General features: G+C 42.1%; 1 protein-coding gene across 11 annotated transcripts in view; it reads left to right on the plus strand.

The window, feature by feature from the left end:
• fbrsl1 (fibrosin-like 1) overlaps positions 1 to 12,636 on the plus strand; it is an 884,033-nt gene that overhangs the window by 709,690 nt on the left and 161,707 nt on the right. The gene's annotated exons all lie outside the window — the stretch shown is intronic.

Below are 12,636 nucleotides of genomic sequence, written 5' to 3' on the forward strand. Positions count from 1 at the left end.
TCATGTGCTGTTTATTGCTGTGACAATGTTTATTTATTTGTTTTCATCACAAGTAGGCTTACATTAACACTGCAGTGAAGTTACTATGAAAATCCCCTAGTCGCCACACTCTGGCACCTGTTCGAGTACACTGAGGGAGAATTTAGCATGGCCAATGCACCTAACCAGCACGTCTTTCAGACTCTGAGTGGAAAACAGAGCACCTGGCGGAAACCCACGCAGACACAGGGAGAACATTGGGACTCCACGCGGACAGTGACCTAAGCTGGGAATCAAACCCAGATCCTTGGTGCTGTGAGACAGCAATGCTAACCACTGTGCCACCGTGCTTTCCCAAGGGCAGAAAACATGTGTTTCAGTCCACATGCAATGAGTTCTTCTCTTGGCTGCGCTGTCAAAAATGGCAGCAATTGGTTACAAAATACTTAACCACATGATGAAGGAAAGTCGAAGTATGTGTCGTATACCACCAACCAGACATATAAAAATAGTTACATTTCTACATTGCCTCCAATGTTGATAAGTGTCCCAAGGCATTTCATAGTGGTATGGTGAAAAATAGGCAGCAGACCAAAAAGAGCAACTGTGATGGATGCCAACAGCTTTTCCAGATGGGTGGTTTTTTAGAACAGTATTGAAGGAGCAGGAGAGGCAGAGAGGATTTGGAGGAATTTGATAGTTGAGGGAAAGGTGGTGGAAGGTAGAAGACAAGAGAACAGAATCCAAGAAATGAAATGTTCTGGAGAAGATGTCTGAAAAAGGAAATTAAAGAGAGAAGTGTTAGGGCTGGGATAGATGCAAGGGTTTCAGAGACAAGATCAAGACGTTTTAACACTTCAAGCATTGTAACTATTGGCCCATCTCTGGACAAGAAGGACAACTAACACAAGATAAAGATTCATAATGTCTTAATTTGCCTCCTTAGCATGAGTGATTTCAATCTTGAGTCCAAATGAAGGTGCGTCTTGCAACCTCACTAGAAAATTCAAGAGTGAAATGTTTTAATTTGTCTTGTTATAACCACATTTTTACCTTTCTTAGTGTATTAATTTCTTTTGAACAAAACACTGGTGCAATAACCTGTACTATGTATGATTAGCAAATATAAATTATACAGTGTGCTATCATCTGAAATGGATGCTAGTTGGGTTTTAACAGAATTAGCCATTACATCTTAAGAGAATTGCTCAGAAGTGTTTCCATTAAGAGCAGCAGGCCTAAATGGTAGGGTGCGGACTTGGTTCACATTGCTTGCAGATGTGCATTGTAAAAGTTTTTTTTATTACTGGCTGTTAATATCTTTTAGTTCTGTATAAACATAATGCTGGAGTGCTTTTATTCAACAAACATGACCCGACAGTAATTAGTTTCAGGTTTGCAGTACTGTAAATGGAAACCAGACATTGTTCAGATTGTAGTGTACGGCCTCCTGGTACAATCAAGGCAAGGTATACAACATTAAATATTTGGATGCTCTTGACTAGGCCACCATAGGACCAAAGTCGTGGTTTTGTATAGCGGGCAGCTGCTGTCATCTGTGTCATAGGAAACTTACACACAGAGCATTGTGCTTCCCTACAATGTTGATCAGCCTTCTTTAAAAATAAGTCTTTCTGTGATGTGGAGATGCTGTGGGTAGGAAGGAACAATCAGCATGTCTGGAGGCTGCCAAACAACGTGCTCAGCTGGGTTGAATTAACTTAAAATAGAATACATGTGCTTTTCACGCAACTGAAATCCTTTGATGTTTGAAAGACGTGCGGTACCGAGAGAAATGAGCTCGAAAACTGGACACCGCAGGTGTGTTATCATTTTATGGGGACTTGTTAGTGAGCATCATGCTTTCTGTATTGAAGGGGGAACTAACGTGGATTAGACGATTGGAGCAGTGATTACTGCTAATGGCAAAGAAACTGCCATGCTCTGAAGGGAGCAAATATGGCGCTAACTGCTGTTAATGTTAGCAAAAGCCTTCGCAGCTCAAGTTGCTCCCCAGTGGTTTACTTTACAGCATACAAAGTCCATTTAATCCATAAAGCTTGATAGAGTGTGCATGGTCCCTAGTTTCATCACAGGAGTGTCAGAAAATTCATTGCACATCTGCACTGGAAAAGAAAGGTGTAAACGGCCAAGAACCATTTCATAAAAGCTGAAGAGAAAAATGCACAGATGGCAGGAGCTGCTGCAGCTGTGGTTGGTATTTAACTACTACTTTATTGGTAAAATATGGGGGGTGAAAAACTGTGGGATTCATTAGGCAAGCCTGCTGTGGTTCTGATCAGCACGCCAATCTGTATGGTATGGCTCAGATCCAGCCAAAGTGCTATAAATTTTAACAGCATTTTAAATCAAAGCCCCAGGCCTGTCGCACTGTCTCCTTTCTTTATGTCCTTTTTTTAAATCTTGATTGTTCCAGAAGAATATGAAATGGCAGCGAAGTATGTTATGTCATAAAAGTGCAATCCATTACCCCAGAGTTTCTCCATCTGCTTCCATGGGCGTACTGGGAGCCTTTGTGATTATGAAGGAATTCTCTTAGGCCATTACCAGGAAGAGGAAAAAGGCTTACTGTAGACAGCTTAATGGACTAATTTGTAACTGGAAGGGGGAAAAATGAGTTGTTGGCTGTGGTTTAATTTGACAGAGAGTGGCAGCACAAATGCTAAATGTGATGAGTGAGCAGACATGCTCATTTGTGCAGTGCACTTTACAGGGCCTCCTAGTATTCTCCTGAGCATCGTCACAATTATGTTTCTTCCTCGCAGTCTGCAAGGAATGGAAAATGCATGGTAAAACAAGGCTCAGAGGACTGTTAAAAAGAATGGGCCTGACAGAAGTGGCTACATCCTCTCTAACTTATTCATGTGGGCCTTGAGAAATACAAATTGCAATCAGTGCTTTGTGCTTGGTAATGTTTCTTTTGATGATCATGTTTTTTAATGAACAAGCCTGTTAGTGATTTTGCACGATGACCCCAGAAGAACTGTGGCTCACTTTGGAGCATTGCGTTCCAATGAAGTACCTGATAAAGCTCCATCAAAGCAAATAGAATGGCACATTAATGTTATCACTGCCTATTTAAAAGCGTACTGCAGTAATTGCTCAGTTTTGCCACCAGTTGTTTGCCATAAAATGCCATAATGCGAGTACTGATTATGTGCTTGTAAAGATCTACTAATACTGTGATGGATTCATTTAAACTAATAGATTTTTTTACCCTCGCTTTCCCTTGCCTTGGGTTCATGGGGAAACAGTGTGAATAGAAATTTGCTTGAATTTATTACACGTTTAACTGGCATCCCAGCAAGTCTCTCTTGTTCTAGGGAAGAAGGAACACCTTGCTGTTGCAGAGGCACACTAGGCTCAGTTCTCGAGACAGCAAGGCTCCTATTCACTCCTTTTCCCTCTTTGGCTTTCAGCTGGCTTCATCTGTTCCAAGGCCCCAAGGGCTTTAACAAGCACTAGATTGTTAGTGACAATCAGACACTTTAACACTTAAGGTAGAAGGTTTGATTTAATCGCTGAGCTGTCATTTATTATTTGTCTGCTGTGTTCCACAGGGACGACTGCTGATCAAATGCCTACTCCCAGGAGCATAGTTTTTTTGTTATGTCTAAATCCTCAATACAAATTGCTGAGCTCCCTGTGGTCCCACTGGGACCCATTACTGCCTGTGGGGCATTAAAGATCATTAATAGTGCTGTCAGCAAGGTAGCCAGTTGGTTATCTTCTCATAAATAGGAAATTAATACATTGACTTCATTAATAATACCGTGTGTAGCTATTTTGTTCCCTGGTGAGCAGACAATGTATGGGTCTGTGTTTGTGGGTAATGTGATAAGACATAACTCTAAATTAGCATCAAATGTCTTGATTCAGGAGCAAGGACTCAATTACTCAGGAGATTTTTATTTCCAAACCTTCATTTGCATTGTTTGATAGTAGAAAGGCACCAATTTGCCACATTGTTAGTGCTTTATTAATTTGGCTATCCAGTTTCGGGTGTATTTGGTATTCAGGCATAGAAAAAAATCCTTCTAGTTCAGCAGAGGGTCAGTGCTGTCTTTGCTTACAGGAAAGGTGATGTTCCTTAATTAGGGTAAAGGGTATCATTATTTTATGTGTCATTTCTTTTTGTTAGCTGATCGGAGGAAAAGCTATTCATTACACTTTTCACAGTTATTCTGAAGGTCATACCTGTTGGCCAAGAGCCTTTTAGAATGCAGAAATAAAGTGTCTCAGGGGCCCCTTAAAGAAAGCTTACCTTTCACAAGTGCTTCTGTGTGTTAATAAAATGTAACATTCAAAAACGTTCACATGGATACAGACATGATCCTTCCTGTCTGCCAAAATCATATCCAGTTTAGTGTTAGCTTTGTTGTGGTTGCACAAAAAGTTGCATCTGATTTCTATGCACGTTGATATCAGAAGTTACTAAAATCCAAATAATTCTGTCTGGCTGTTGGTAGTGTTAATTAGAAAAGGCTGTGGACTGCTGCAGCATTTCTCATTCAGTTGGTCCTTTCTGGAGGCTTACCAGATATCAGTAAGGTCAGTATGAATGCTGAACATTCAGTGTGGATGCTGCCAAACTATGCTGAGATTTTGCATGTAGTCTGAGATATTTTTACATTACAGTACAAAAAATTTATGGAAGTTATATTGTGGAGCAATATTTGATTTGATTGATTATTGTCACATATTAGTATACAATGACAAGTATTGTTTCTTGCATGCTACACAAATTCATAAGAAAGGGGAGAGAGCAGAATGTAGTGTTACAGTCATAGCTAGGGTGTAGAGAAAGGTCAACTTAGTGCGAGGTAGGTCCATTCACAAACATATGGTACCTCCTGTTACAGAAGCCATCATTTTTGTACTTGAATATCCAAATTATGAAATTTATAGTGGGAGAAATATATTTTACTGATGTACTGAATTACATTTGAGTTATAATGTTTATAAATATATGCATATCTGTATCAGCAGCATAATGCCATATTTCCTTGTTCGTAACTGTTATGTGGGCTTGTACCATTTTACTACTGAATTAACAACTCAGTCGATGTCCTATCACCTCTGAATCTGAAGGTCATGAGTTCAAGTCCCACACCATAACCTAGGCCAAGACTTCAGTCCCATTGTTCGGTGGAGGTGCCAATCTCTCAGATGGGAGCATTGGAAATGAGAGCAGGAATTGGCCATTTAACCCATCAAGCCTGCTTCACCATTCAAATAGATCATGACTGATTATCTACCTTCTATGCCATTTTTCCCCACTATTCCCATAACCTTTGATGACAATATTCAGAAATCTATCAGTTTCTGTTTTGACTGAGCTTCCACAGCCCTTTGGGGTAGAGTGTTCCAAATATTCACCATCCTGAGTGAAGAAATTCATCTTCACCCCAGCCTTAAATGACCTGCCCTTTATTCTGAGACTATGATTCTTGTTACTAGACTTACCAGCCAGGGAAAACATCCTTCCTGCATGTACTCTGTGGAGCCCTCTAATAATTTTGTAAGTTTCACTGAGATCACACCTCATTCTTTGAAATTCCAGAGAACACAAGCCCAGTTTGGGGGAGTCCAGAACTAGGGATCGTACTTTAAGAATAAGAGGTAAGCCTTTTAGCATTGAGGTGAGGAAAAATGTGTGGGATTCACTAAAACAGATTGTAGCTGATGCCAAAATGTTTCCTGGTTTCAAAAAGAAATTAGATGTAGCTCTTGGGAATAAAGGGACCTAGGGATATTGGGGGGGGGAATCAAGATATTGAATTTGTTGGATCAGCCATAATCAAAATGAATGACGGAGCAGACTTGAAGGGCCTGCTCCTGTTTCTAGTTTCTATGTTTCCTCAATCTCTCCTCATAAGGCAATATTTATGGTATAAATATAAGGTTCCTGGTGGGAGATATAGAAGGGATGTCTGAGGTAGGTTCTTTACTCAGAGAGTGGATGGAGTATGGAATGGGCTGTCTGCTGTGATAGTGGAATCAGACACTTTAGGAAATTTCAAGCAGTTATTGGATAGGCACACGGAGCACACCAGACTGATAGGGAGTGGGATAGCTTAATCTTGGTTTTGGACAAAGCTCAGCACAACATTGAGGGCTGAAGGGGCTGTACTATGCTGTATTGTGTTATGTTCTAAGGTGATCTCACCGTCCCTGGGATTAGTCTGGTGAATGTCTGTTGTATTCCCTCTATGGCAAGAGCATCCTTCCTTAGGTGAGGAGACCAAAACCATACACAATACTCTAGTTTTGGTCTCACTAAGGTTTTATACAATTACAGCAAGACATAGTTACTCCTGTATTTGAGACCTATTTTCCTTCCTAATTGCTTGCTGCACCGGCATGCTAGCTTTTAGAGACTCATGAAGAAGGACACCGGGGTCTCTTTGGCCATCAACACGTTCTAAGTTCTCACCATTTTAGAAATATTGTATCTTTCTGTTTGAGACATTAAACCAAGTTACTGTCTGCTAATGATTCCAGCCAAAGACAATGTTTTCTTTGGCCCTCATTGACCTAATTTTTCTCAATCTCCTTGAAGTCAAGGTCAACTATTCCTTCCTCTGGCTTTCAGTTCTTGTCCTGGCTGGAGTAGAGGTGTGATGAGTCCTAGATCTCAGTGGTGCTGGAGGATACCCGAATGAAAATTGCCACACAGTGTATTGGTGAATGTGCATTGCCTAGCGGAACAATTGATGACTCCCTTCGACTGCTGCTGCTGATAGTGCAGCAATTGACTAGAATTGCTTTCTCTTGTTTTCATGAATAGGACACATGGACAATCTTTAACTTGTTGGTTGAATATCATTGGTGAATGTAAGCTGGTGGGTAATACAGCTGGATCCATTATCAGCATTACAGCTGGAATATTGTCAAGGCCCATTGTAGTCACTTTGTCCATCGCACTTAATAACTTTTCATTGTTGTTTGTGATATTATAAACCTTTGAGGAGACCTAGGTAGAATAATCCACCCAGCAGTATTGGCTGTAGACAATTGCAAAACTACAAGCTTCTCTCTTGTACTCATGCAGCGATTCACCATGCTTAAGGAAGGGGATATTCACTAAGCCCACTCCTATTAACTGCCTGGTTGTCTGTCACCATTCATGTCCTGGTAGGTCTCTATGATCTACAAGGCTGCAATCAGGTGACTAATGATCAAATGGCTCTCCTCTTTTCCCACTCTTCATTTGAATGCATTCAGGGTTTTTGAGAAATTTGATTTAGTCTTTAGTTGGTAAGCTATGATCATAAAATACACCAGGCAGGCTCTCTTGAGTTTTAACAAAGATGGTTAGCTTTATTATGTTTAACCCAGTCTAAGAAAAACTATTAAAATGTGTTCTGATGTTTGTGCATGCACACATGCCCACAAAGTTCACACTTACACACAAAAAATTTAACAGTGGGGAAAGGTAGTTTAAACAAATTAGAAACCAGAGAAATAAAAACAGTATATGGCTCTTGGAGTTTGGTAACTTGGCTAGCTTCAGGATGATCTTTGATTATCCTGTTAGTTCCCTTATGGGTGTGATTTTAAGAGTGTTGGTGATGGATTAGCTGTCCTTCTGGAGATAGTTGTGCAGGGTTGATTTCCTTCATTAAGTCACTGTTGGCAGCAGGGCAGGGACATCGTGGGTGGTCACAGTCAGAAAATAGGCTTTAGAAACTTGCAAGGTGGGCTGTAGAGAGAGGATCTCCCCCCCGCTCCCCCCCCCCCCCCCCGCAATGTCTCAGCTGCTTGACCTCTTACTGTAGAGAAAGCAGAAGCTTAAATACACAAAAGGTGGGCCTGTCAAATGTCAGCCAGTGGTTTAAACATGGTCATTACTAGTGTATATATATTCTCTTGTAACTTAATCATTGCAAATATGGGAATCCCCCCCCCCCACCCACCCACCCTCCACAACACCCCCCATCCTCTCCACCACCTCAAACCAGGGTTGCATTGTTTGTTTGTGGCTGGATGATTTCATGTCTAGGAAGCCCCTGTAGAATATCTCAGGTAATTGAGTTGCTAATGGGTCTGGGTATCTGGCTCATTCATGTTCTCCTGAGGTTATTGTCCTTGATGGGTCTTTGCAGACTTGGTGTCTCCATTTCAGTGTGTTGGAATGTGGAGGGCACCGAGATGCAAATTATGTCACCATCTTTGACTGCAAGCGAAGGTCACATTTTAGCATAGAGATTCTTGGGCTGAAGGAGGTAACTGTTCTGAGGAATGCCTGCTGCTGTTTCTGACATGCCATTCTACCATCCTATTAAACAAAGGTTGGTCCCCTAGTTTGATGATAATCATAGAATAGAGATTATGTCAGCCCTGAGGCCACAGATTGTGATAGTCCACTTTGCCTCGTGTATCCACTTCTGGGGCTGCTAAGTTTTGTCCTTTGTTGTTACAGTTAACACAGTGGTCATGCTCTATTAAGATGCCTGCACTACGGAGATAAGACCTTGTCTTCACACGGATTGTTGTGGTGCTTTACTCCAACTAGTTCTACTGTGGAGATGCACGTCTGCATTAAGTAGTTTGATAAGAAAAAGGTGATATAGGTTAGGTCTTCATCCTGGTTCGCAGATGTAGGCCATAGCAGCTTTGGCAATCATAGTTGTATTAACAAAGAACAACTCAGCATGGGAAACAAGTCCCTCGGCCCAACGAGCCCGCGCTGCCACTTCAACAAAGCATTTTCCTACACCTACCCTGCCCTGTGCGTATGTGAGTGGTACCCCTAATGTAGCCAGATTCAGGGAAGAATAGTGTAGGGTCAATTTGGTACACCAGTCAGCCTAAGAGCACATCTTTGGGGTGTGGGAGGAAACCGGAGCACCCGGAGGAAACCCACGCAACCACAGGGAGAATGCACAAACTCTCACAGACACAGGCCCAAATCCATGTATCTGCACAGCTAGCAGTGATAGTCACTGAGCTGTTGTGGTGCCCGTCTGCTGGTCCAGGATTAAGCACACACAACGACACGAAGTACTAGGCCACTCTCGAAACCTCCAAGAGCAGCCCACGCACAACCCACTGTGTGCATGCCCCTCGTTTGACAACAAGGTGGACTGACACCTGTGGATTAAAAGAGACAAAACATTAACATGTAAACTACATTTCCAGTGTCGTCCCGAGGCTCTGACCCTTTTTAATAGCGTCTACTATAACCCTCCATCCCTGTTTCGCTCATGTGTCTATCTAAGTAAACCTTAAACAAGTCCCATGTGGCTGCCTCCACCACCTTACTTGGTAGCGCGTTCCATACCCCCACAACCCTCTGCATGAAAAACCTTCCTCTAGTATCCAAATTATACTTCTCCCCCCTCACCCTTAGATCGTGACCTCTCGTAATTGTCCCCAATCTAGGGAAAAGCCTGCCACTGTTGACTCTATCTATTCCTTTCATTATTTTATACACCTCTATCAGATCCTCCCTTAATCTCTGTCTTTCTAAGGAGAAGAGCCCCAATTTCTCCAACCTTTCCTCGTAACTCAGTCCTTCTATGCCAGGCAACATCCTGGTAAACCTCCTCTGCACCCTCTCCAGGGTCCCCACGTCCTTCCGGTAGTAAGGTGACCAGAACTGGACGCAATACTCCAAATGCGGCCTAACCAACGTTCTGTACAACTGAAGCATTAGACAGCAGCTCTTATACTCTATAACCCTTCCTATAAAGGCTAGCATTCCGTAGGCTTTCTTCACAACCTTCTCTACCTGTGTTGACACCTTCAGAGACTTGTGCACCTGCACTCCCAGGTCCCTCTGTATTTCTATACTCTTAATCGGTCTACCTTTTATCATGTAACTCCTCCCTGCGTTATTCCTTCCAAAATGCATCACCTCTCATTTGTCAGGATTAAATTCCATCTGCCATCTATCTGCCCAATATACCAACCTATCTATATCCTGCTGTGTCACCTGACAGTCTTCCTCAGTATCTGCCAATCCTGCCATTTTGGTGTCATCCGCAAACTTGCTGATCACACCACGTACGCCGTCTTCCAAGTCGTTTATATGTACTACAAAGAGGAGAGGTCCCAGTACTGAGCCCTGCGGCACACCACTGGTGACTGACCTCCAGCCAGAAAAGGACCCTTCCACTACTACTGTCTGTCGCTCTGTATTAAGCCACCCTTGGTGCCAAACTTTGATTTCCTTTGTGGATTCTCTTGGTTGTTGCTTTGAGTGATGTTCAGCGCAAAGAATTACTGATTGATTTGTTGAAGGGGAGGCGGTAGATGGTGTTCAGCAGAATTTTTTTTGAACTTATTTGACATTAACTCTATATAATGCTTCATGACTTTATGTTGTTGATCCCCAGGGCCAAGTACTGAATGCAACTATCAAGTTGCCAACGCGCTCCCCCAGTCCACATTCGCCAATTCTTCTCTCATCCTACTGTACTCCCCTCTGTTCAGATGTCTCACTATTTCTTCCTTGATGATAGATTCAAGCATTTTTGCTCCTACAGAAGTTAAGCTAACCAGCCTCGTTACCCGTCTTTTGTCTACATCCTTTTTTAAAACAGTGGCATCACATTTGTTGTTTTCCAATCTGCGGGAACCATCCCAGAGACTAGCGAATTTTGGTAAATTACCACTAGAGCATTTGCTATTTCTCCTGCCATCTCTTTCAGTACCCTGGGATGCATTCCATCAGGACCAGGAGACTTGCCTACGTTTAGCCCCATTAACTTGCCCAACACTACCTCTTTCATGATAATGATACTTTCTAGGTCCTCACTTGTCATAGCCTCCCTGTCATCAATTTTTGGCACGTTATTTGTGTCTTCCACTATGAAAATCGACACAAAATACCTGTTCAATGCCTCAGCCATTTTCTCATTTCCAGTTATTACATCCCCCTTCTCATCCTCTAAAGGACCAATGTTTACTTTAACCACTCTTTTTCATTTTATATATCTGAGGAAACTTTTGCTATCTGGTTTTATATTCTGAGCTAGTTTACTCTCATAATCCAACTTACTTTTCTTTATAGCTTTATTTTTCATGGCTTTCTGTTGACCTTTAAAAATTTTCCAATCCTCTAGGTTCCCACTAATCTTTGCCACTTTGTATGCATTTTGGTTCCACTGGTCGGCGCAACATTGAGGGCCGAAGGGCCTGTACTGCGCTGTAGTGTTCTATGTTCTATGTTCTATATCCAGGGGAGAGGGGAAAATATCTGGGATGATTGCTATTAGATCTGATTGGGTGAATCTGATTATATCCAGTCCTGGTGAGATTTAAATTTGCAACATTTTGAGTTGTTAGTCCAGTGCTATAATCACTAGACTACAAAATATGTGACCTGTTTCCAGTGGAGTTTTGCAGGACTCAGTGCTGAGGCCTTTGCTATTTGTGGTGTACATTAATGATTTAGACTCAAGTGAAGGGGGTATGATCAAGAAGTTCACAGGTGACGCGAAATTGACAGGGTAGTAAATAATGAGGAGGATAGCCGTAGTATTAATGGACTGGTCAGGTGGGCAGAGCAGTAGCAAATTCAAGCCAGAAAAATGGGAGGTAATGCATGTGGGGAGGGCTAACAAGGCAAAGGATTGCACCATAATTGGTAGAACCCTGAAAGACACTGATCTGAGGGACCTTGGAGTGCATGTCCGCAGATCACTGAAGGTGGCAGGGCAGGTAGATAAGGTGTTTAGAAAGCCTATAGGATGCTTGCCTTTAGTAGCCAAGGCACTGAATACAAAAGCAAGGAGGTCATGCTGGAACTGTATAAAATGCTGGTTAGGTCACAACTGTAGTACTCCGTGCAGTTCTGGTCACCACATTATAGGAAATATGTGACTGCACTGGAGGGGGTGCAGAGAGGATTTACCAAGACGCTGCCTGGGCTGAAGGCTCCAAGCTATGAGGAAAGATTACATAGACTGAGGCTGTTTTCCTTGGAGCAGCGAAGGTTAAGACTGGCCTATTGGAGTATATAAGATTATGAGGGACAGAGATAGGGTGGCCAGGTAAGCACATTTACCATCTGTAGAGGGGTCAATAGCCAGGGGGCACAGAGTTAAGATAAGAGATAGAAGACCAAGAGGTGAATTCAGGAGAAACTTTTTAAGAAGCATTTAAATATTCACTTGCATTGCCATAGTCTCCGGGGCTATGGGCCAAGCGCTGGAAAATTGGGATTCGTGTAATCAGAGACCAATGTGGACATGAGAGGCCGAATGGCCTCCTTTTGTGCTGTAAACAGCTATGAATCAAAAACAGCAACTTGTATTCACATAATATATTTAAAATAGGAGAATTAACAAACAAAAGGAAACATTAAGACAGATGTTGGTCAAAGTAATAGTTTAACGAGTAACTTAAAGAGAGGAAAGAATCAAAGGGATTTCAGAGTGGAATTTCCAAACTCAGGGCCTGCACAGCCTCCAATGATGGTATGATTAAAATCAGAGATATTCAAAAGACAGAATTGGAAAACAACTGATATCTGGAAGTATGAAGGGTTGAAGGAGACTGCAGAGATAAGAATGGGCAATATCATGCAATTTGAAAACAAGGATGGGAGTTTTGAAATCTAGGTATTTCTTATCAATGAGCCAGTGCAGATCAGCAGCACAGAGATGCCTGGTGAATTCGATTTGG

This window comes from Carcharhinus amblyrhynchos, chromosome 20 (assembly GCF_965287045.1).
Source record: "Carcharhinus amblyrhynchos chromosome 20, sCarAmb.v2.hapA, whole genome shotgun sequence".
In the NCBI taxonomy this organism is placed as follows: Eukaryota; Metazoa; Chordata; class Chondrichthyes; order Carcharhiniformes; family Carcharhinidae; genus Carcharhinus; species Carcharhinus amblyrhynchos.